Source organism: Nyctereutes procyonoides, unplaced genomic scaffold (assembly GCF_905146905.1).
Source record: "Nyctereutes procyonoides isolate TBG_1078 unplaced genomic scaffold, NYPRO_anot_genome, whole genome shotgun sequence".
In the NCBI taxonomy this organism is placed as follows: domain Eukaryota; kingdom Metazoa; phylum Chordata; class Mammalia; order Carnivora; family Canidae; genus Nyctereutes; species Nyctereutes procyonoides.
This window is the reverse complement of record NW_026575146.1, coordinates 81049444-81072404: the sequence shown is the minus strand read 5'-3', so window position 1 is coordinate 81072404 and position 22961 is coordinate 81049444. Positions and strand designations below refer to the sequence as shown.

General features: G+C 46.9%; 1 protein-coding gene across 4 annotated transcripts in view; it reads left to right on the top strand.

Moving 5' to 3' along the window:
* SIPA1L3 (signal induced proliferation associated 1 like 3) overlaps positions 1–22961 on the top strand; it is a 235714-nt gene that overhangs the window by 10199 nt on the left and 202554 nt on the right. Inside the window, exon 1 of one of the 4 annotated variants that reach the window (XM_055309712.1) lies at positions 4592–4714. The exons of 2 other annotated variants lie outside the window; for them this stretch is intronic. The gene's annotated coding sequence lies outside the window, so the exon portion shown is untranslated. Of the gene's footprint in view, positions 1–4591; positions 4763–22961 lie in introns of those variants that run through there. One more of the 4 variants, XM_055309711.1, reaches the window with a different exon arrangement.

Here is a 22961-nt window from a genome sequence, read left to right as displayed (position 1 = left end):
AGTGACAGCCCTACTGACCTCTTAGGATCAAACTTTTCTTTGAGATGGGAAGTTTTGCAGAGTTGATTGGTTTATTAAGTTTCATTAAATTGTGAAAACATGCATGGAACCAAAGGACCAAAAATAAGGCACTCACCTCCCTTGTGCAGAGGCCACCACCATTCCAGCTTGCTGGAGAGCAACTTCTTGATGCTGCACTGAGTGAATTTCCTGGCTTGTATTAAGTTGAGCCATATGAAATTACCTTTTTGCAGGTCAACAGTTTTTGAATATTAGCAGTTTTCTGAGGTTCAGCCAATAGCTTCCTCTGCAGAGCCCAACAGACCGGACCAATGCTTTCTTGCTGCGGGGGTTAAGGGGTCAGAGGTTAGGACCTCCTTGCCCTTTCTGCATCCCACATTGCTCTTTCAGTGACTGCAGTGAGTACAGAAGCCCTGCCCCACCCATAGCCCCATACCCAGTCTTGCTGGTAAGCCCAGCAAGAGGCAGCCTCTTCCTGCAGGGACCTTACCTGGGGGTGGCGTTAGTCATTCTTCGGCTTTCTGCATCTTGGTGCCACTAGTTTTGAAATCACAGCTAGCTCCCAGAGGGAAGGGCACTCTTGGACTCTTGCCGGAGGCTTGGCATGACTCACATGGTAGGGGTGCTCTCTGGGGCCCAGCAGAACTTCTGGGCCTTCTGGATCAGTAACTGGGCAGAGGAGCTGGCAGGGTGCCCAGCGTGGAGTGTCCGCGGGGTATCTCCTGGGATCCCAGAGGCTCAGGCTATGGGAGGAGGTCCGAGGAGAGACGGACAAAGGCCATCAACCCCTTGTGTGTGTCACACCCCTGCACTGACCAGACAGTCTCATGTCTCTAGAAGCCCAAGGCACTAGGCTGGGTTCTGGGTGTAAAATAGAGGTAAAGGAGTTCTGGATCCAGCTTTGGAGGAGCTTGGTCAGGAAGTTGTGTCAGTTTTATGTCTTTGGTTGCAAACAATAGTAGTAGCAACAGCAGCAAATCATTTATATAACATCTACCCTATGGTAGGCACTGTGCTAGGCGCTTCCCACGAAGTGACTCATCCAAGCCTCCCAACAACCCTGTAAGGTAAGTACTCTTATTATTTCCCTTTTTGCAGGTGAGGCAATTAAATGACTTGCCCAAAGTCACACAAGCTGGCAAATGTAGTGGCCAGATTTGGGAGGCCAGGGAGTATGACTCCGGAGGCCTCACTCCGAACTTTTTTTTTAAGATTTTATTTACTTGAGAGAGAGAGAGAGAGATCACAAACAGAGGGGAAGGGCAGAGGGAGAAGCAGAGTCTTGCTGAGCAGGGAGCCCGATGTGGGACTCAATCCCAGGACCCCCCGGGGATTGACCTGAGCCAAAGGCAGCTGCTTAACCAACTGAGCCACCTAGACACCCTCACTCAAGCTCTTAATCACTGTGTGTTTCTGCAGTGGTTCTCAAACCTGAGCAGACCTCAGAATCCCCTGAATGCTTGTTAAAACACAGATTGCCAGACCCCACCCCGAGTTTCTAATTTAGTAGGTCTGGCTTGAGAATCTTCATTTTTAACAAGTTACCCAGGTGCTACTAGTGCTCCTGGACCCGAGAGCACATTTTGAGAATTACTGATCTACTGGAATAGGAAACCCAAATAATATTGGCCTGAAGTCAGATTTATGATCTCACATGACAAACCCATAGATTGGCAGTACCAGGACTGACTGATTAAGCACTTCCGCAATGCCTGTAAGCAAGCCCTTGGTGTTGTGCCACTCCGCCATCCTTGGTTTGTCTCCTGTGTCCTCGGACTCTCCTCATGGCCACAAGACGATTGCCACAACTCCAGTGGTCACACCCTGATAAGGTTATATCTTGCAGCAGAAAGACAGCATCTATCTATTACTCACCGTTTATCTCTAACAAGTGAGGAAACCTCGCCTAGACACCCCGCCTCTCACATTTCCCTCAGATTTCATTGGCCAGCATTGTGGCATGTGACCATGTCTAGGTAAATCATAGGTAAGAGCTGATTAGGATTTACTCTCAGGGCAGAGGCTGGAACCATCCTTACCTGAAGCACATGACTGGTGGGAGGAGAGTGGCTAGAGGAATAACACTGGAGTCCTATTTAGGAAAGGCCTTGGAGAGGGGCTTGGAATTGGTAGGCGAATGAGTGGATCTGCTGCAGAAGTCAGTAAAACAAAGTGGAAGACTGATACCCATACATTTTCATGTCAGTGTATTTACTTTGTTTTATAATTACCTGACTCAGAACATTGCTTTTGTTCTCTACTCATGTCCACCTTCGAGAAGGTATACTCAGTCCTTGTACCATAGGAGATGTTGGTCTTGTTGAGAAATCCAATATTTTGTCTGAGGATCCAGGCAAATCCAAACTAAGTAATGAGGCAGCAGCCTCAGGGGCAGTGTGCAGGTTTGAGAGCATTTGCTTTGCCCAGAAGCACTTGGCTCTCCCTTCTCTCTCTGCTCTTGACCAATTGTTCAAGGTGGTCCTTGCAGAGGCTCAGTTTCCCCTCCTGAGGACTGGTTCTTAGGTGGTTGGGTGGATGAAAGGAGAGGATACAGGTCAAGTCTTTACCTGTAGTCGCTGGTACGTGGTAAGTGCTCACAAGTATGACCTCTGCTATTAACAAATAGGACTTTATTTCTTTAAAGATTTTATTTATCTGAGGATGGAGAGAGAGAGAGAATATGCATGAGTTGCAGGGGTGGGGAGCACGGGGAGGAGAGGCAGACACCCCACTGAGTAGAGAGCCTGACAATAACACAGGGTTCTATCCCAGGACCCTGAGATCCCCACCTGAGCCAAAGGCAGATGCTTAACTGAGCCTCCCGGGTGCCCCAACAAATGGGACTTAAGTAAGTTACCATTTAATAAGCCTGCCCTCCCCTTCCAACAGTCTTTGAAAGTGACCATTCATTTTGTAGACTGAAGTTTCCTGTGGATGCCTGTTGCTCCTGCTTATGGACACAGTGTAAAGTTACTGCCCTGCAAGACTACAGAGGGACTAGGAATAAGTGTGGGCTCTGGAGCTAAAGTGGGGCTAGTAGTGATCCTAGCTTCTAGGTTTGTTGAGTGGATTCAGTGCACTCAAGTATGCAAAGCACTGAGAACACTGCAGTGTCTGGCCTACAGTGAGCACCTAAGACACACTGTACAGTTGACCCTTGAACAACTTGGGGGCCAGGGGCACCGACCCCCGTGCAGTAAAATCTGTGTGTAACTTTTGACTTCCCCCCCCCAAACTTGACTACTAATAGCCTACTGTTGACCCGAAGCCGAAGCCTTACAGATCATGTACTCACATTTTGTATGTCATATGTATCGTATACTGTATTTTTAGAATAAAGTAAGCTGGAGAAAATGTTATTGAGAAAATCATAAAATACATTTACAGTACTGTACACAAGAACTATATGAGTGGTCCTGTGCAGTTCAAGCCCATGTTCAAGGACCAACGGTATTTTTTTTTTTTTTTTTTTTTTTACGGAAAAGAAGGGCAGTAAGGATCTTAATTTTTCCCCCTTTAGTTTAGCTGCCCATGATTTAAACACCATGACCACAATTAACCCTTATTTTCAAGGTAGAGTCTGAATCTGATTGAATCTGAGGGCAGCATGTCCGAACTCTAGGCTGATAGTTGTTGAGCATTTTTCTTGTGAGTTAGGCTAAGCCCTCACCCTACAGACCTCCCAAACTCTCACACTCCCCCCATTTTACAGATGCGGCAACTAGGGCCCAGTGTGTGTATATGTGTGTGTGGGGGGGGGCGTCTCTCTTCTTGAAACTAGACCTGGTGCAGCAGCGGTTAGAACTGGAAACCCAGAACCGCTCTCCTGGGGTTACCTCGCCACCCCACCGCTTTCTTGCTGTGTGCCCTCCAGCCCGCGACGTCTCTGTTCCTGAACTTCCTCACCGGCGAAATAGGAATGATCATAGGGGACGCCAGGAGGGTGGCCGCGAGGGCCGGCGGGGGGACTGCGGCGAGGGGCTTAGCGGGGCGCCTGGTGCAGGGGCAGCGCTCGGGCTCTAGCTGCGTCGGGCAGAGCCGCGGGCTGTGCTCCCAGGGCTGGCGGAGGGGCCGGCGCGGTGCTTAATCATTAAGCTGCGCTGCCTCCGCGGGGGAGCGCGGCGGACCCGGCCGGGAAGGGAGCCCACCTCGGACCGGGAGCCTGCGGGCGGGCACGGGTCCAGCGCCGCGCGGCCGGCGAACAGGTGGCCGCTCCCGGCGGGCGCGCACGGGCGAGCCGTCTTTGTTACCTTTGAGCTTTCCCCGAGCCCATTCAGGCTCCCCGGACCACGTGTCTGGTGAGTAAGGAGCCCTTTTTTTTTTTTTTTTTTTTTTTCTCCCTGCTTCTTCTCCTGCCTCCCCGCCGCGGGACTGTGGGCGAGACGGGCGCCCTGCGGAGCGCGCCTGCTGGCGGGAGCGGGCCCCGCGCGGGGAACGCGGGGACCCCCGGCGGCGGGCGGCCGCGCAGGAAGCCGCCGGTGGGAGCTGGCGCGGCCGGTTCCCGTTTCCGCATTCCGGACGCCCGCAGCGGCCCGCAGGCCCCGCCCCGCGCCCCCGGCCGCCCGCCGCGCTCGGGCAGGTGGCCTTGCCCTCGCGGGAGGAGAGCCGGCCCCGCGGCGCCCCCGGCCACTGCCCCGGCACCTGCCCGGCACCTGCCGGCCCTGAGCTCGGGGCTCCCTCCCGCCGGCTCCGGGTGAGTGACGCTCGCTAAGTTTGCTGGTAACTTGGGGAGCAGAGAAAGGTAATAATGTGTTTCTCGGTTTCGGGAATTCGACTGGTGCCTTTTTTGTTTTCTGTCCCCCGGCCCCCCCCCCCCCCCCCGCATGAAATGTTTCCCTGTCTCTGCTCCTAACTGTGAAGAAAGGTGGGCGGAGTGTTGAGGGAGTGAGAAGAAAGCGGAGGCTGTTGGTCTCCCCACCGCCCCCCAGCCCCAAGAGTCCGCCGGTGCCTGCCGAGCTGCGGGGTGCGGACCTCTGCGCCCGCCGGCGGGCATCCCAGGAGCTGTGCCATCTCGGGCTGGTTCCCTTTCCTCTCTGGGCCTCCGGGTCCTCATCTGATGAAACGGCAAATAAGAGCAGTACCCACTCATCTTTCCAGTGAATCTTATAAAGTGCTCACAGCCTGGGCCCCGAGCGTGTTGAGCGGTGTTGAGCCTCCGCTGTCCTTGGGTCCCCACCCCAACCTGCAGTCCCCCAAATTCCCTGGCCTTATCTCTGACTTCTCAACTGCTGCTGACTGTACTCCAGCAACTCGGGCCTCCTCCTGTCCCTCCTCCTGTTCCTCCCTCAGGGCCTTTACCCAGGCTGTTCCCTCTGTCCAGAACACTTCCCCCAGTATCCCCAAAACTCCCTCCCCCTTCCGGGTCTCTGCTCAGATGTCCCTCTTTCAGCCTGGCCTCTGTCCTTACTAAATAGCACCTTCTCCACGACTCTTAGTCCTTTATTGTGCTTAATTTTTCTTCATAGCATTTATTACCACTTGACATACTGTTGATAATCTACCCCCACCCCCACCCCAGCTGTAAGCTCCATAAAAGCACAGGGACTTCTGTCTCTATCCTTGTAGGCCAGTTCCTGGCATGGGGTAAATGTGGGATAAATTATTTTATGATTGAATTTATGATATCAGGAGCGGTATTGTCCAAGGATGGACAACTGTCCCCATTCGGGGTTTGAGTCAGAACATCGCCAACCCTGCAGCTGTGGGGGAGGTGGCATACCCACACCTTCCCTTTCAATCTCCTTGGGTCTCCCTCTCTAGCTTCCTGTCCTTCAGCCCCTTCAGGCTGTACAGCCTTGGCCCTGCCAGTGGCTCATCCCCGAAGCCTAGGTTCTTGTGGCAGGGAACCGATGGCCTTGGCCTTGATGAATGTGCAGGACGTGTGCGTGTTAATCCAGGAGGGGCAGGCTTCATCGAAGACACACATCCCCATGTATATGGAAAGCCCACTTTATCGCCAGGTCCTGCTCTGTGTTCCTGCAGTAAGGTCGGGGAATGCCTTGGAAATAAGAATTAACCGCCGGGTACAGTTTATTGGTCTTCCCTGCTATAACGGGCAATAATTCTCGTTCTGAGGCTGAACAGATTTTAATTAAACGGTGAACTCAAAGAGCCTTTGTGGTAGCTGACACCTCTTCATCGGTCCTCTGGTTCCTGGTGTCAGCAATTGGTTCTGTAAAAATATGCTGGGCAGGGCTTCCCCAAGCTCGGTGGAGCCAGGTCAGCAGCCCTCTCGGATTTCTCCCAACAGCATGAAACACGGAGGGATTGAGGTGCTGATGGACTTCCTGCTGCATCACACATCATTACACCTCTGGGCCTGCCGCTATATTAAGAATGTGCAAAGTGTCAGAGGAGCTGCTCCCACAGCATTTAATTCTGCCCTTCAAGCTCCAAGTACGGTGGTTTTGGAGTTGGGTTGAGGCCCCTCCTGAGAGGCCATTGCTCAGGTCCCAGTGCTGCCCACGCTCTGGGCACAGTGCGTACCTTCTCTGGGCCTCTGCTTCCTTATCTGGAAAAGGGGAATAATTAACAGTTCCTGCCTGAAATGAGTTGAAGTGAGATCAGGTGACCCAGTTAGCACTGTGCCTAATGCATAGAGAGCACTCACTAAATGGGGATGATCATTTATGAATTAATTCCACGCCTCTTTTAAATTTTTTTCTGTCCCTATACTGTGGACTCCTCTCTGTGCCACCTCCATGTCACCATCCTCCCACAATCCTTCACTCATAGTAACAATCAAGTACTATACAGACCTTTCTATACTTTCCCCCATGGTTATGTAATCCTATAGAGAGAAATGTTACACTGTAAGGGTCAATATTACCCTCATGTTCCTGCATTTTACATTTCTAACATGGCAGTACCATGTAGAAATGCTTCAAGTTCTCAAGCAGCACTTGGATTTGCTCTTTATAATAGCTGCGTAAAACACAGTGGTGTGGGTGTACCATAATTTTGGCCAGGCCATTGCTGATGCGCATTCCCTTTGTTTCTGTGTTTCCCCCCCCCCCCAAATTACTATTTTTATTGATAGCCTTCTTTAATTAGATTGCAGGTATCCAACCTGCTTCGCTACCTTGTTAACTTAAGCTCTAAGCCTTTGCGAATGAATATGAAGTATCATTAGCATAATGACACCTCTGGCCCAGATAGGAGATGCATTTTCTGAGGGTTCTCACTGGATTGGCACAATGTTGAACTGTCTACCTTAAATGCCTTTTGATTATAAAAGTGATTAATAGATTCATCACCCTCAATATAGATCAGTTGTGCTTCATGAGTACCCTTTACAAAATAAGAGGGAAGGTTCATGTTTTTTCATTTTAAGGATCTTTGTTGTCAGCATGTGAGAGTTTTTGTGGGGCTCTTGGATCCATTGGCCCGTTTCTTTTTCAGGTGGTACTTTAATTACAGAATATATTTGGCTCTGTGAAACTTACAGTGGTATACCTAGATTGAGGTTTGTTCTACTTCTCTATTGCTACATAACAAGCCACCCTAAACATAATGCCTTAAAATGACAAACTCTAGTTTACTGAAGCTCATGTGAATGGCTCTCCTGCCAGTCTTTTTTTTTTTTTTTTAAGATTTTGTTTATTTATGAGAGACAGAGAGAGAGAGAGGCAGAGACATAGGCAAAAGGAGAAGCAGGCTCTATGCAGGGAGCCCAATGTGGGACTTGATCCTGGGACTCCAGGATCACTCCCTGAGCCAAAGGCAGAAGATCAAATGTTAAGCCATCCAGGCATCCCACCTTCCCTGATACCTTAAGCTGACTTCTACTTGTGGTACATTGGCTAGAGAACTCCATGGTCTGGTCTGACCCCCTGTCCAGGGAAGTCTTGGAAATGCAGTTTTTATTTTTTAATTCTTAAAAAAAAATTTTAAAGAATTTATTTATTCATGAGAGACACAGAGAGAGAGGCAGAGACATAGGCAGAGGGAGAAGCAGGCTCCCCCACAGGGAGCCTGATGTAGGACTCGATCCCAGGACCCTAGGATCACAACCTGAACCAAAGGCAGGCACTGAACCAATGAGCCACCCAGGTGCCCAGAAATACAGTTTTTAAAGCCGTGCTTCACTCACCACCCTGAGTGAAGGATCAGTACTGAAGAAGGGAGAATGGACACGCAAGTAGGCATCTAGATGCAGTCTGTTCAGCCAGCCTAAGAAGCAGTGAGGCAGTTTGTACTCATTTACCATCTGCTTAGTAAGTACTTGGGATAGGCAACAGACCTGGCTGCCTATAGAGGCTTCAAGTGTTGGGGAAGGAAGCACATCTGGGGGTTAAAACTGATCATTTACAGACCTTGACTAGATCATTGCTCAGCTCATATTTCCCATGTAGATGTTTGAAGTTAGACTAAAATGATAATAGTAATAAGGGCTTACCTTGTGTAGAGGACTATGAACCAACCCACTGGATCTCCACAATGGCCCCCTGAAGCAGGCACCATTACCACCCTCCTGGCCTCCCTCCCTACTGCTCTTAGGGAGTAGTGCGGTCGACGTGCCCTGTCTGGTGGTCTGGCTCTGGAGTCCATGAACCGCGGCACTATACTTTTTGAGTTTATTATAGGAGACATTTCTTGTGGAAATGAATATGTAAGTGACAGCAGCACAAAACATGAAGCAGAAACCACCTACTACTTCATCCCCTCCACTCCTACTTCTTGCCTCATTGGCCCCATCTGTCAGTAACTTGGTGTACATCCTTCTGCACCTCTTTCTAAATGTATTCCATTTTTCAAAGATGGCCTTTGGGCACACAGCATCAGATTAATCAGAATCCCTCCTTGGTGCACGGTACACTGGTATTCTGGGTTCCTGCAAAAGTGCCTCTCTATTTTAACGAACAGCCATTGGCCTGTTGCCTACCCAGGAATTAGAACATCAGCAATAACACGTGAACCTGTGTTGTGGTCCCGTTCCATCCTCTGTCTTCTCTCCCAGGGGTCACCACCATCTTGAACTTTTTATCATCCTTTATTTAAAAAGATTTATTTTTGAACTTTATACACATGGTATTGTACTGTATATAGTCTTCTGGGACTTGCACTTTTCACATGATACTGTGATTCTAAGATTGATCTGGATTGTTTTTTTTTTCTTTTTTTTTTTTAAAGATTTTATTTATTTATTCATGAGAGACACACAGACAGAAAGAGGCAGAGACACAGGCAGAAGAAGCAGGCTCCATGCAGGGAGCCCAACGTGGGACTCGGGACTCGATTCCGGGTCTCCAGGATAACGCCCTGGGCTAAAGGCGGTGCTAAACCGCTGAGCCACCCAGGCTGCCCCCAGACTGGTTTTTGCTGCTATGTGATATTCCATTGGTTGAATATACCACATTTTTGTGTCAGTTATTTGCATGCCAATGAACAGTTCATAAGTTTCTAGATTCTTTGCTATTCGTGGGCTGCTGTGAATGTTGCTCCCCACATTTCCTTGTATGCATCGATGGGAATTTCCTTTGGGTTTGTACTAGGCATGAGATTGATGGGTTGGGGGATGTGAGCATCTTTGACTTCCATCAGATATTGTCAGACTGTTCTCTGAACATTGTCGCCAAGGCTTGGTTTGGTAAAGCTTTTTTATTTTTTACCACACATGAGATGGGATCTCATTGTGATTTCAGTTGTGCCTCTCTGAAGACTAATAAACCTGAATATCTTTTTCTTCTGGATGAAGCTTGCTCATCACTTTTGCTGCTTTTTCATACCGATTTGTAGGTGTTCTTTAGTACACTTGATCCTTAAACAATGTGAGGGTTAGGGGCGCATATCTACCCGTGTAGTTGAAAATCCATGTATAACTTTTCACTCCCCAGAAACTTAACTAATTAATTGCATACCGTTGACTTGGTAGCCTTGCCAATAACATAAACAGTTGATCGACACGTGTTTTGTGTGTCCTGTGTATTATATAGTGTATTCTTAAAGTAAGCCGGAAAAAAAGAAAACGTTACTGAAAGAAATCATAAGAAGAGAAAGTGCATTTATAGTTAGAACTATATAGACGGACTTGCATAGTTCAAACCTGTGTCATTTCGGGGTCACCTGTACTCTGGTTACTAGTCCTGGGGCAGCAGCCTACTTAACCTAATTGAAAATCTTGTGATTCTCATGTCATCATTTCCTTGCTTGTTCCCTTTACCATGTTCACCCTCTCACCAACTCCACAATAGCTCTTGGTGTATTTTCTGCAGCTCACAGTGATTCTTCTTTGGAATAGTCCTCAATTTGTGGGCGTTTTTATACAGTTATGTAGATATAGGACCCATTCACTCTCTGTAGAGCTTTTTGAGCTTAGTATCAGTTTGATTAGGTTCAACTGCACATAATAGAAAACTGCATATAAAACAAAATGACAATGGCCTAAGCAAGATAGAAGTTTATTTCTCTATCACATAAAGAAGCCCAGTGATAAGCAGGCCAAGGCTGCATTCTTACCATGGAGCCATGCTGCTCCTACCTCTTTGATCCATCATCCTTTTCCTACCACCTCATGATGTAAGATGGCTGCTCAGGCTCCAGCCATTGCATCCCAGCAAGCAGGAAAGAAGGGATGAAGATGGGCACTCAGTCCCTCTGAAAAGACTTAATGGAAGTAGCACACAAATATTCTACTAACAGACTTGCTCAGAACTCAGTTGCAGTACCATATATGGCTTCAAGGGGTCTGGGAAATGTATTCTTTATTTCACATGGCCTTGTTCTGAGCTAAAAATCAGATTCTGCTAAGTTAAACAGGGAGATTCCCCTTTTGTATTGGATTAGGCAGCCAGTAGCTTTACTAGTTCTGAAGTATTCCCTAAAACTGGCTTTTAAAGGAGTTGCTGGACACAAGGATGGTGCTTCAAGATGATGCCCCTTTTGATTCTTTGATTTATTACACAAATATTTCGTGAGCATCTGTTTTGTACAGGCACTGTTCTGAGAGTTGGAAGACAGTAATGAACAAAACAAATGAGATTTCCACCCTCGTGCAGCTTATGTTGTTAAAGGGAAGATAGATAATAAAGAAAGAAGGAATATAGAGTGAGTCCAAAAGAGATAATAGGTGTGAAAAACAATAAAGAAGGCTACGCACAATGAAAGTAGCACATGGCGTTCCCTAATTAATTTTTGAAGACATGCGGTGCTGTTTTAGAGAGTGGGGTTAGGGCAGACTGTTTTCAGATGACATTGGAGCAGAGGTGAAGAAGGGGAATGGGGGAAAAAAAGGGAGTGGGGGAGTCATGTGGGTTTCTGGGGGTAGAGCATTTGGGGCAAGATAAGGATGGGGAGTGAGGGAGGGAGCAGAGGTGGGGGGTGAGGATGAGAGAGGCCGGTAGTGCTGGGCCCAGGGGGCCACAGTGATGACTCTGGCTTTACCCAGACTGACACAAAGTCCCAGGAGGAAGACGTCATCTGATTGTTAGCCCTGGGGAGTGAGAGTGGACGTCATCTGATTGTTAGCCCTGGGGAGTGACAGTGGACACTGAGTCGTCTTCCCAGATTCAGGCTCTCTATTTAATTGCCTCTAGATACCTTGTGAAAAAAAATAGCTTCAACTCTTCTTAACCAGGACCACTCTGGTTTTATTTGTACAAGCCTACCTTACCCTACGGGATGATTTTAAAGTTAAATAGTTCAGTTTTTATCTATAAAAGAAGGATTTTTTTTAAAGGGCACAATGACAATACTATGGCCCTGATTAAAATAACTAGCAATAATTGCTTGACGTCATCTAGAATCCAGTTAGTGCTAACATTTCCGATCATCTCATAAATGTCTTTTTAGAATTGATTTGTTCCAATCAAGGTCCACTGTGGGATTTGGTTCACATGCCTGTTAAGTGTCATTTAATCTGTGGGTCCCCCAGTCTTCCCTCCCCTTTTTTTGTATTGTTTATTTGTTGAGAAAAGCCCTATAATTTGTTGTGTAGATCTCCCACAATCTGTGTCTGGGATAGTATTTCTGTGGTGGTGGCAAACTAGTCCTTCTGTCCCTGCTGTTTTCTGAAAACGGGTGGTTGGGTTTGGAGACTGGATCAGATTCAGGTTTGAGATGTACACACACACACACACACACGCACGCACACACACACGTGCACGCACACACATGCATGCACATATTTGTGTGTGTTTCGGGGGCAGGGATGGCAGTACATTCTCCTGGCTGTTGCTGCGTGTTCTGTCCATCAGCAGGTGGGTAAAGCCCGTGGCCTCTCTTGTGTCATGTTCTGTAGAGTTAATGGCTGTAAATCACCATTTCCTAGACCCATGATTTCACTTGGGGTTTGCAAAAATTCTGACATTTGTAATTCTGCCCTTCTCTTCATTTATTAGCTGGAATATTTCTCCAGAGAGAAACCTCATCTATTATTTAAGTATCCTGAGGGTACTGACTCTTTTGAACTTTTGTTTACATTAGAAATGAGTATCGAACAACTGGGCTGGTGGCTTCTGAGCTGGCGATTTTTCCTTCAGTGATTCAGATCTTCTTTGTTTTTGTGCTCATTCATTCAGCGTGTCCTGGTCTCTGCTACTGGCACGCCTGGTCTTGGATTCAGGAATAAACTGATGAACCATCACAGATAGCTCATTGTTTAGGCACAGGTGCTTCAGGCCTTACCTTCTGCCAGGTGGAGCTGTGTGTGTGTGTGTGTGTGTTACCCTGTGTAACCAGGGAGAGACGACTCGAAGCTGTTGTTGACATTTCCAGTTTTGTTCTCTCTGCCTGGCCATGTATCTTCAGACCTACAGCCTCTAGAGAGTTCTTGTTCCACACCAGGGGATTAAAACCCTTACGCTTAGGGCAAGAGGTTTTTCTGAGCATCTGAATTTCTTCTGATCTGAAACTCCATTCCTAGACAAAAGAACAAAAAAGGGCTCTGCCTCCTTGGAGAGGCTCTCCTTCTAGTAGCCTGGCCAGGGGCAAGCTCTGACCCCAGGCACTGTTGTCTGGGTCATAAATTCTTTAGAGCACTAGCACGCATGAAATCATTTGGATGCCTTGGGATCAGTTACGCATTATATTGCACACTACCTAAGGGCTTTCTTTTCTTCTGGAGATTACAACACATTTACCTCCTCTAGGGGGGAAAAGATTTGATGTGGAATGATGTTGAATTCATTAATTCATTCAGTCACTGACTTGTTCCTTTGGCAGATATTTAGTGCGCATCACAGGCATTCTGAGGGCTGGGGTCTAAGCCTGAGAACGCCTGTCCTCCTGGCGTTGAGGCTCACGTTAAAGGACACAGAAGATAAAGTAGTAAACAAATTAATAAGATATTTCAGGTGGGGATAAACAGTACTCCGAAGTGATTGAAGCAGAGTGATGAGAGACACACCTGGAAGGTGGAGGTGGCTGTGGGAGGCTGAAGAGCTGGGGAGCTCAGGGGAGAGCTTTGCTGGGGGTGGGGGGTGACACAGCTGAGACTGGGGCGGTACAAAGGTGCCACCCTTGTGAGAGATCTAGGAGAAGAGGCGTTCTGGCAGAAAGAACAGCAAGTGCAGAGGTACTGAGGCAGGAATGAGTTAGGTGTGTGGATGAACAGTAGTATAGCCCATGTGGCTGGAGCGTCATGGGGGGTGGCGAGGTTGGAGCCTGGTAGAGGGTTCAGACTTTCATTCTGAGTGTTCTCGCTGTCATCATCTTGGACATTAGATGGAGGAGTGGCAGTGGCACAAGGAGGGAGGCAGCCTTTCCTGGAGGGAGGAGAGGGGTGCGGTAACAACCTCAGTGGTGGCATTGGGGCTTAAGAGAAGTGCATGGGCTTGACAGCTGCTAAGGTCAGTGGGGGACCAGTGGAGTGAGAGATTTTCCAGTTGGGCTTTGTTCTGCAGGTTCAGATGGATGGCAGTGATGACAGTCCCTAGTCCCCTTTAACAGGGGCTGAGTAGTCTTACACACACGTCTCATTTAACCTTCTTTATGGTAGACTCTTATTCCCAATTTTGCAGATGAGGAAACTGAGGCCTGGGAAAATTAAGCACTTGATCCTTGTCACTCAGCGAATGGACACTGGGTTGGAACCTGGGTAGGCTGACCTGCATTCTTTTTTTTTTTTTTGGCTGACCTGCATTCTGACCATGCTGCTCTTTCTCTCCAGCCACAGCTAGTTGCTTTTTTTTTTTTTAATTTTATTTATTTATTCATGAGAAAGAGAGAGAGTGGCAGAGAGATGGGCAGAGGGAGAAGCAGGCTCCATGCAGGGAGTCCGATGTGGGACTCAATCCCAGATCCCTGGATCACGCCCTGCTCAACCACTCAGCCACCCAGGCGTCCCAGCTCCAGCTGTTAATTCATGAAGCTGACCCAGCCTGTGCCCAGGAGGAACTGATGCCAGAGTCCCCCATTTATGAAATCAGGAGGTCCACATAGGTGGCTCTTCCACCATCCCCACTAACCTAGATCTTGACATGTCTTTTATTACAGTATTTATTACAGGGCAGAAAACGGGGACCTTCTGGGTGCTGATGCAGACATCACTTGACGCGAGGGCCAGATCAGGTGTAGATAGGCCCCTGGACTTTGAGCTCCTGAGCCTAACTGATTGGGCTGAAAGTGTCCTTGGCATCAGACCCTTCTTATCTCCTCCAGCGATCCACATGGACAAGGAGCTCACCGTTATGCTACTCAACCATATGGCTTTACTTAGTGTCCTCTAGGAGAGAGGTGCACCTCCCCATCTCTGTCTTTACATAGGGGAGGTGAAACGAGCTGCTCAGTTTGGTCCTGCTTGCTGCTCAGCTCTCGGGGGGGCACTGGTAGATGCTGATCACCTCTGCTCCTTTTTTTATTTAGGATGCATGGCAGAAATTTCATATTGATTGTTTTTTTTTTATTGATTTAAAACTTACAGAAGCCATCTGCTGATTATAAACATTTCAAGCCAGAGAGCAGTATGTAAAGCAAAGCATGGCAATTCCTTGTTCTCCTGGTGACCCTCTCTCACCTGCTGGCAGTGACATTAAGTGTGCCCTTCTTGCTGTGTGTGCAGCACATTGCGTTTAAGAGCTTGGGCTCTGGGGCCACAGTGCTTGGGTTTAAACTCCAGTTTTGTTGTGTACTGACTTGGGCCTTAATCATTCAGTGCCTCACTTTCCCCATCTGTAAAATGGCAGTGATGGTCTTAACCCCTTGGCTTGTAAGGATTCATTGTGTCAATATATGTAAAAGTTAGAGTGGCACCTGGCATGTGATAAGCACTCACATATTAGCTAGTTATATTACAGACATGTGCTGATAGTTGTTTTACAAACATACTCTCTAGGTATGTTGTTCTACAGATTGCACTTTCTTTTAAGGATCTGCCTTCGAGAGCCTACCGAGGCAGTGGGTCAAGGTCAGCCATGTTCTTTTTTTCCTTTTTTCATATTTTATTTACTTATCAGAGAGAGAGAGAGAGAGCATGAGCAAGGGGGAGGTGCAGAGGGCGAGGGAGAAGCAAACTCCCAGCTAAGCAGGGAGCCCCGACAAAGACTACTACTTGGGGGCTTGATCCCAGGACCTGCAGATCATGACCTGATGAGCTGAAGGCAAGCAAGCACCTAACCGATTGAGCCACCCAGGTGTCCCAGCCGCATTCTTTTTAATAACTTCATAATGTGCCATCCTGGCCTGCCCTAGTGCTGGACATTCTGTTCATTTCTACCTTTCCTTGTGATTATGACTCTGAACATCTCCACACAGAATCCTTTGTTTGATTCTTAGATTTTTGTTAGGACAAAGCCCTGGAGTTGCAATTACTGAAACAAAGTCTATAAAAATGTTTAAAGACTTGTGTTCCTTTGCTGACTTGTCTTGTTTCTGAGCCATCTGCATTTACTCCTTTGTTGCCTGTTTTTCTAGGGGGTAGGTTTTAATTTTTACTGATTTGTAGGGGATCTTCATATTACTGAAGGTTGAAATCAAGTGTTAGAGGTTGCAGATTTACATTTCTAGTGAGCTGTTTACCTTTTAATTTTGTTGTTATTAACATCATACTGAGGTTTAATGATGTTTGCTTTTATGCTTTGGCCTTTAAGATGAGATAAACACTCATCTTTTTTTTTTTTTAAACACTCAACTAGATATTTTTTCCTAGTTACTTTATAGCTTCTTTTTTTAAAAAAAAATTTTTATTTTTGAGTAATCTCTGCCTCCAACACAGGGCTCGAACTCTCCACCCTACACCAAGAATCACATGTAGAGCTTCATCATTTCCATCCAACATCTGGAATTTTTTTTCTTCTGGTGTTAGGTGTGGGATAAAGATCTTTTTTTTTTTTTTTTTTTTTTTTTTTTTTTTTTTTTTATGATAGTCACACAGAGAGAGAGAGAGAGAGGCAGAGACACAGGCAGAGGGAGAAGCAGGCTCCATGCACCGGGAGCCCGATGTGGGACTCGATCCCGGGTCTCCAGGATCGTGCCCTGGGCCAAAGGCAGGCGCCAAACCGCTGCGCCACCCAGGGATCCCTGGGATAAAGATCTTAAACCTCCCTCCTGCCAATAGTTAACCGGTTGCCTCTTGTGGCTTTGATCGAATAATACACCCTTTCCCACTGACCTGAAAAGCCAAGTACAAGCCCGGGCCCGGTCTGTGTATTTTGAGCATTCACCTCTCAGTGCCCTGCCATCGCTCAGTGAAGCGAGTTGGTGACAGACAGCTCTTCCTGCCATTCCTTGGCAGACCTTCCCTGTGACCACCAGTGGTAGTCATTGTGATTGCTTCTGTGCTTTGGTTGCTTGTGTCCAGCCTTCTCCCCACCTCGACCAGGACATCCCTGATGGTGTTAAATGCCAGTAGAGGCCACAGGCAGGTGTGGGTGCCCTGAGATGTTTTATCCTGCAGGGCGCTCCTTAATGGGGGCCTGGTGAGGCAGGGCCCAGAGTTTTTCTGGGAACTCTTAAGAAGCCCATGGTGGCCACTAAGTGGCAGTGTCAATGAAGGACCCCTCTGTCCCTGCTGCTGGGCCAGACCAGGGAAAAAAGCTGGCATCAAGGGTGACGACTTGAGTATAAGCAGCAGCAGGCAACATTCGGGAGCTTTGATTAATTGGGAAAAGAAAAAGGAAGAAAGAAAAAAGTCTTAGCTGTAGTGTTGTGGAAGCTCAACAAGAAACTAGGATAGAAAAAAAAAAAAAAAGAAGCTAGTGTAGCAGACTCAGATGTGGAGAGGACAGCCTCAGAGTTGACTGCTGGGTCTGTGGAACTAGCTGCCTGCCTGGATGTCATGAGGCCTGATGTCAGATAGCCAGCTTTTACAGCTCAGCTTTGCCTTGTCTTGGATGGGTGTCCTTGGGCAAGGAACTTAACCTCTCTGTGCCTTAGCTTCTGCATAATGGAATAATAGCTCCTACTCTAGGTTTTTGTGAGGCTTAAATGATCCATGCAAAGTGCTTAGAACTGTGGTTGGCACATAGTAAATAAACAAGTAAATGTTAGTCATAATTTCTTTCTCTGTAACCCCCACCGCCCCCTTCTGTGTTTCAGAGGATGAGGATGAAGGTCCCAGGAGATGTACTAAAGCATATGGGGGGAGATATCATCACTTAGGTATTTCCTGAACACCTACAATGTGGCACACAGTGCTGGGGCCACAGCAGGGCCCAGGATAGACACAGTCCCATGTCTGACGCTGACAATATGGTTGGAACTAGACCCTAAACAGATACAAAATGTAACGTAAGTAGTGAGATGTCCTGTGACTCAAACAGACTTGGGGACAGACAGAGTGGCAGAGGTGATCTGGACAGACCCCTGACGAGGTGACTCTGATCAAGACCTGAATATAAGGAGCCAGCCATGGAAACATCTTGGAAAGAGCATTCCAGACAGCATAGCAAATGCAGAGGCCCTGAGGCAGGAGCTTGCAGAGCATGTTCTAAGTACAAGGAGGCCCCTGTGGCCAGAGGGCTATTAGGGCTGGGAAGGTGAGAATGGCCGAAGATGAGGGCGGAGAGGGAACCAGGTAGGAAGTTCTTAGCCTAGGTTCTCTGGGTTGAAAAATAACAGAAGCCCATGTCTGATCCATCCAGGACTAAAAGATTTCCAAGATGCCTAATGGAGCTTGGGACAAGTATTGTCTGCTGGTGTCATGATCAACAGGCTCAGGGCCCTGACAATATTGCCTCTCCATTTTCCATTTCTACCTGTGTGCTCTCTTTGCTTCCTTCCTTCTCTAGGCTTTTCAGGCGTGTGGGTGTCCCAGAGCTCCTTTTCTGGGTCTCCAGTTCCCAGCCATGGGGAAAGATCTAACTGTCTCCATTCTGGGACAGCGGTCTCATTGGCCCAGCTTTGGTCATTTGGCTACCTCTCATCCAGTGAGCTCTGGCAAGGCAATGAGTATGACACACACCTCTCATAAAATGAAGACTTTCTTTGCCCTCCTGGTCTAGGGCATCATTCCTCTTGTATATGAAGCATTAATATGTTGTGGTTAAGAACGGGCCAGATGGCCTGGATTCAGAGCTCAGCTGCTTGCTAGCTGTGTGACCTTGGATTTATCACTTCACCTCTCTGGGCCTCCATTTCATAACCTGTAAAATGTGGATAATAAAGGTTTCTACCTCAAGGGGTCATTCAGAGCATTAAATAAGTTTGCATAAATAATTTAATTTGAGCCTGGTGCATAATAGGCACTCAGAAAGTACTATTTATCATCATCCTTCTTTTTGCTCCTGGACAGTGCTGGATAGGTCAAGCTAGGATTTGGGATTAGAAAGTGTGGAATTAGAAACCAAAAATCCAATCATGAAATGGGCAGAAGACATGAACAGAAATTTCACCGAAGAAGACATACACATGGCCAACAAGCACATGAAAAAATGCTCCGCATCACTTGCCATCAGGGAAATACAAATCAAAACTACAATGAGATACCACCTTACACCATTGAGAATGGCTAAAATTAACAAGACAGGAAACAACAAATATTGGAGAGGATGTGGAGAAGGGGAAACTGTTGGTGGGAATACAAGCTGGTGCAGCCACTCTGGAAAACAGTGTGGAGGTTCCTCAAAAAGTTAAACATAGAGCTACCCTACGACCCAGCAATTGCACTACTGGGTATTTACCCCAAAGATACAGATGTAGTGAAACACCGGGACACCTGCACCCCAGTAGCAGCAATAACAGCAATGTCCACAATAGCCAAACTGTGGAAGGAGCCTCACTGTCCTTCGAAAGGTGAGTGGATAAAGAAGATGTGGTGTATTTATACAATGGAATATTACTCAGCCATCAGAAAGGACAAATACCCACCATTTGCTTCGATTCTGGTTGGAACTGGAGGGTATTATGCTGAGTGAAATAAGACAGTCAGAGGAGGACAATCATCATATGGTTCCACTCATACGGGGAATATAAGAAATAGTGAAAGGGATTATAAGGGAAAGGAGGGGAACTGAGTGGGAAAAATTAGAGAGGGAGACAAACCATGAGAGACTCCTTACTCTAGGAAACAAAGGGTTGCGGAAAGGGAGGTGGGCGAGGAGTTGGGGTAACTGGGTGACAAGCACTGAGGAGGCCCCTTGATGGGATGAGCACTGGGTGTTATATGTTGGCAAATTGAACTTCAATAAAAACAAAAAGACAAAAAAGAAAAAAAAAGAGTCTGGAATTGATCCCAGCCCCACCACCAACTAGTGATCTTAGCAAGTAACTTTTTTCTGCGGAGTAGGGAAAATAACAAGCCAGCAGGAGTCATTCACTGGATGTATGTGTGTTGGCTAAGGGTTAGAGTTACTGTGGAAATTCAGGTGATCCCAGGTGTCTGGGGCCCGTGCAGCTCCGACTCCTGACCTCACTCCCTGAGTGTGAACTGACAGTGAGGGTAGTGTTAGGACCTGCCTTGCCTCTTTCACAAACGGTTTGTGCAGGGCAGAGCACCACACTGCTCCCTCTGAGCACATCTGTCGCCTCCTAGGACCTCCTAGGGCCTCCTAGGCTGTGAGCTCTGTGAGAGCAGGACCCAGGTCTGACCCCAACCCCGTCCCCAAGGCCCTTGGGCCTGCAGTGCCAAGCGGGGACCTGGTGCAGGAATTCATTCACCTTCAATTTCTCCTCTTGTGAAAGATCTGAAACACAGCTTCTCAAGAAATGTTGCCTTTGTGTCCGATCACCCCTATTCCCTGGATGGTATGACTCTGAAACCTGGCTGGGAATCGGCACCTCCTAGGGAAGCTTATTAACAGTTGGGATTCTCTGGCTTTTTTCCTAGAGCATCTGTGTGGGCAGGTGCAGTGGATATTGTCTGCTGGTTTGGCCCAGCAAACATTCATGGTTCTTTTGTGGTTTTTCTTTTGAGGATTGCTCCTCCACCATCCAGTTCATTTGCTGAGCCCAACTGTGTGTAGGACACTACCTACTCTGGGTCCAGGGAGAGGTGTGTGTGTGTGTGTGTGTGTGTGTGTGTGTGTGTGTGTGTGTGTGTGTCAGTGAATCAGACAGAAGCCCTGCCCTGGAAAATGGAAGGAGGTAACTATCTTATAAGTTATAAATTATAAGTTATATAATAGATAACTGTACATTAGCTAACAGGATTATAGCACTGGCACTTTCTGATTTCAATAATTACCCTGTAATTGAGAGAATATCTTTGTTCTTAGTAGACACCCACTGACTTCTGTAGAGCTTAAAAGCAAGAACAAATTCATGGAAAAAGGGAGGCAAACCAGTATCGGCTGAACTACATAAAAATGTCTAAAATATTTTTTTCTTTTTTTCAGGGTGGGGGTATTGTCATGAAGACTCAGCCATAATGAAATGCTCTGTTGTACAGAATAGGTTTCTGCTCAACCAATCAGTGCTTATATGCACAATTTTGAGTTTAAAGATTCTAAAAACTTCAATAGGTAGGATGTTTGTAGATTATTTTCATTTTTTTCTTTGTATTTTGCATATTTGGGGGGAAAGAACTTTTAGAAACTGGAGTAAAAACAACTTTTAAAAAGCACCCTCCTCTTTCCCTGCCTCGTGGAGCATTCTGGCCCATGTGGTTTGGATGTGGAACTGGAGCAGTCAGGGGCCTTTCACATTGTTCCGCTCCTCTCTGCCCCAGTGATTGGCTTGGAAAGGGCTCATGAGTCACGTTAGCCTGTTCAGAATTTATCCACATCTCTTGCTAGAGCTGCCAGGAAAGAGGTGCTTTCTTTCTACTGGGGTGCTAAGTTGTTGGGTGGGCATAAGTCTAATGTTGCGAGTGGCCACATTTGCCCAGAGTCAGATAGAAAGGACATTGGGAATGATTGATCAGTTCTTTGGATAACTGAAAATCACAATAACCCCTTAACTTTTTGGTAACATGAGCCAAAGAAATTGCTTTTCCTTTTTTTTTCTCGAGCCAGTTTGAGTTGGGTCTCTGCCCCTTGTAGCCAAGAGTCCTATAAGTAATATGGTAATTCTCGTGGGCTCTACAACCCGTATTTTAAAATTCTCCACAAATAGTCCGTATGAAATTGGCTGTTTGAGAAACACTTTGCTAGACTTTTCTGAGTGGTGGTCCTCAGACTTCAGTGAGCAACAGACTTGGTCTGGGTAACTTGTTAAAAATATAGAAGCTCTCTTCCACACTGACAGTGATTCTGGGGCTTGGGTTTATCTGAGTTTTGAACAACATCCTGGGTGATTGGACATACATCAGAGTTTGAGAACCACTCTGATATGGTGCAGGGATCATGCCTAGCCTAGGGCCTTACCCACAGAGGAGGCCCAGGGTTTTTTTCAAATGAGGGAAAGTAGTGTGAGTCTGGACCTTCTTTGGAAAATCATTCCTTTCCTGCCTGTTACCCAGCCTTGAAGCTCCCATCGTGATTTAGGGGAAATTTGGTTAAATATGTGAGCTTTATTAACATAATGGTTTTATTAGTGTGTAGCTCCACAGGTAACTTTGGAAAGGGCTGGATATAGTGCATGTTGAAATGTTGCTTCAGATCCAGAACAGAGTCATCTCTTGAAGAAGAGTTTTTGGTAATAGTGGAAACTATTCGAAAGGGTAATTACTCACTGCCTTAGTCCCAAGTAATTTATGGTGAATATTTCCCTCCTGTGTGTGTGTGTGTGTGTGTGTGTGTGTACGTGTACGTGTACACACTTATACCCGTACTTACTTGAAGGTGAAGGAAGGGCCACAGCTCTTTTACTTGGGTGAAAGGGAATCTTTTGAGTTGACCCATTGGGCCAGAAAATCCCTTTTCAAACACTGTCTTGTAGCAGCTTTGCCTTTGAGGCTCCTGAGAGCAGAGAGGAAGGGGGTGTGGAGCCTGACTGGCTGCCCTGTTTGGCTCTAACCCCAGGCACGTGTGACTTTGCCATTGTCTGAAGTCTTTTCCCCCCAGGATTTGTACCCCATGCTGAGTTCCTGTAGCTCAGCCACCAGGAATGAGGGAGTGGGCTGCTTAGGATTATTCAAATTTAAACCGATCATCTTCAAATATTTTTGTTGGTGTTCCCTCAAAAGAATTTTGATAAACCGAACCTCCTTGTGCAATCTTAGGGCAACTTTAACATGTCAACATTTGTGGGAGCAAGAAGGTAGTACATACTTTGTAAGATGAGATAAGATGGGGATTGACTGCAGTTGAAATAAATATTTGACAATATGGTTAGGTAAAATACATTTGCCACCACTTTATTGTATAAAGCACACAGAATCTGAAAGAAATCACATACACTTTCCCCTGGGAATTTTTTCTAGAGGACTTAGAATTTTGATGGCTCTGTAAAACATTCCATTTAAGCAAATCGGGGCCACTAACCTATACAACTTTGAGTGTTTGGAATTTAGGGGATCCTAGCTTGGGCCAGAATATCCTGTTTTTAAAGCCAAGACTCATATTTCACAGAAGGATGTGTAAGTCAGAGAAGGACAGGCAAGCCTGGGGGCTTAAGGAGCTTTATTATTCATTAAAGACAACTTCCTTCCAACCAATATTTTGATGTTTTGTGTTGTTTGGAGTCCT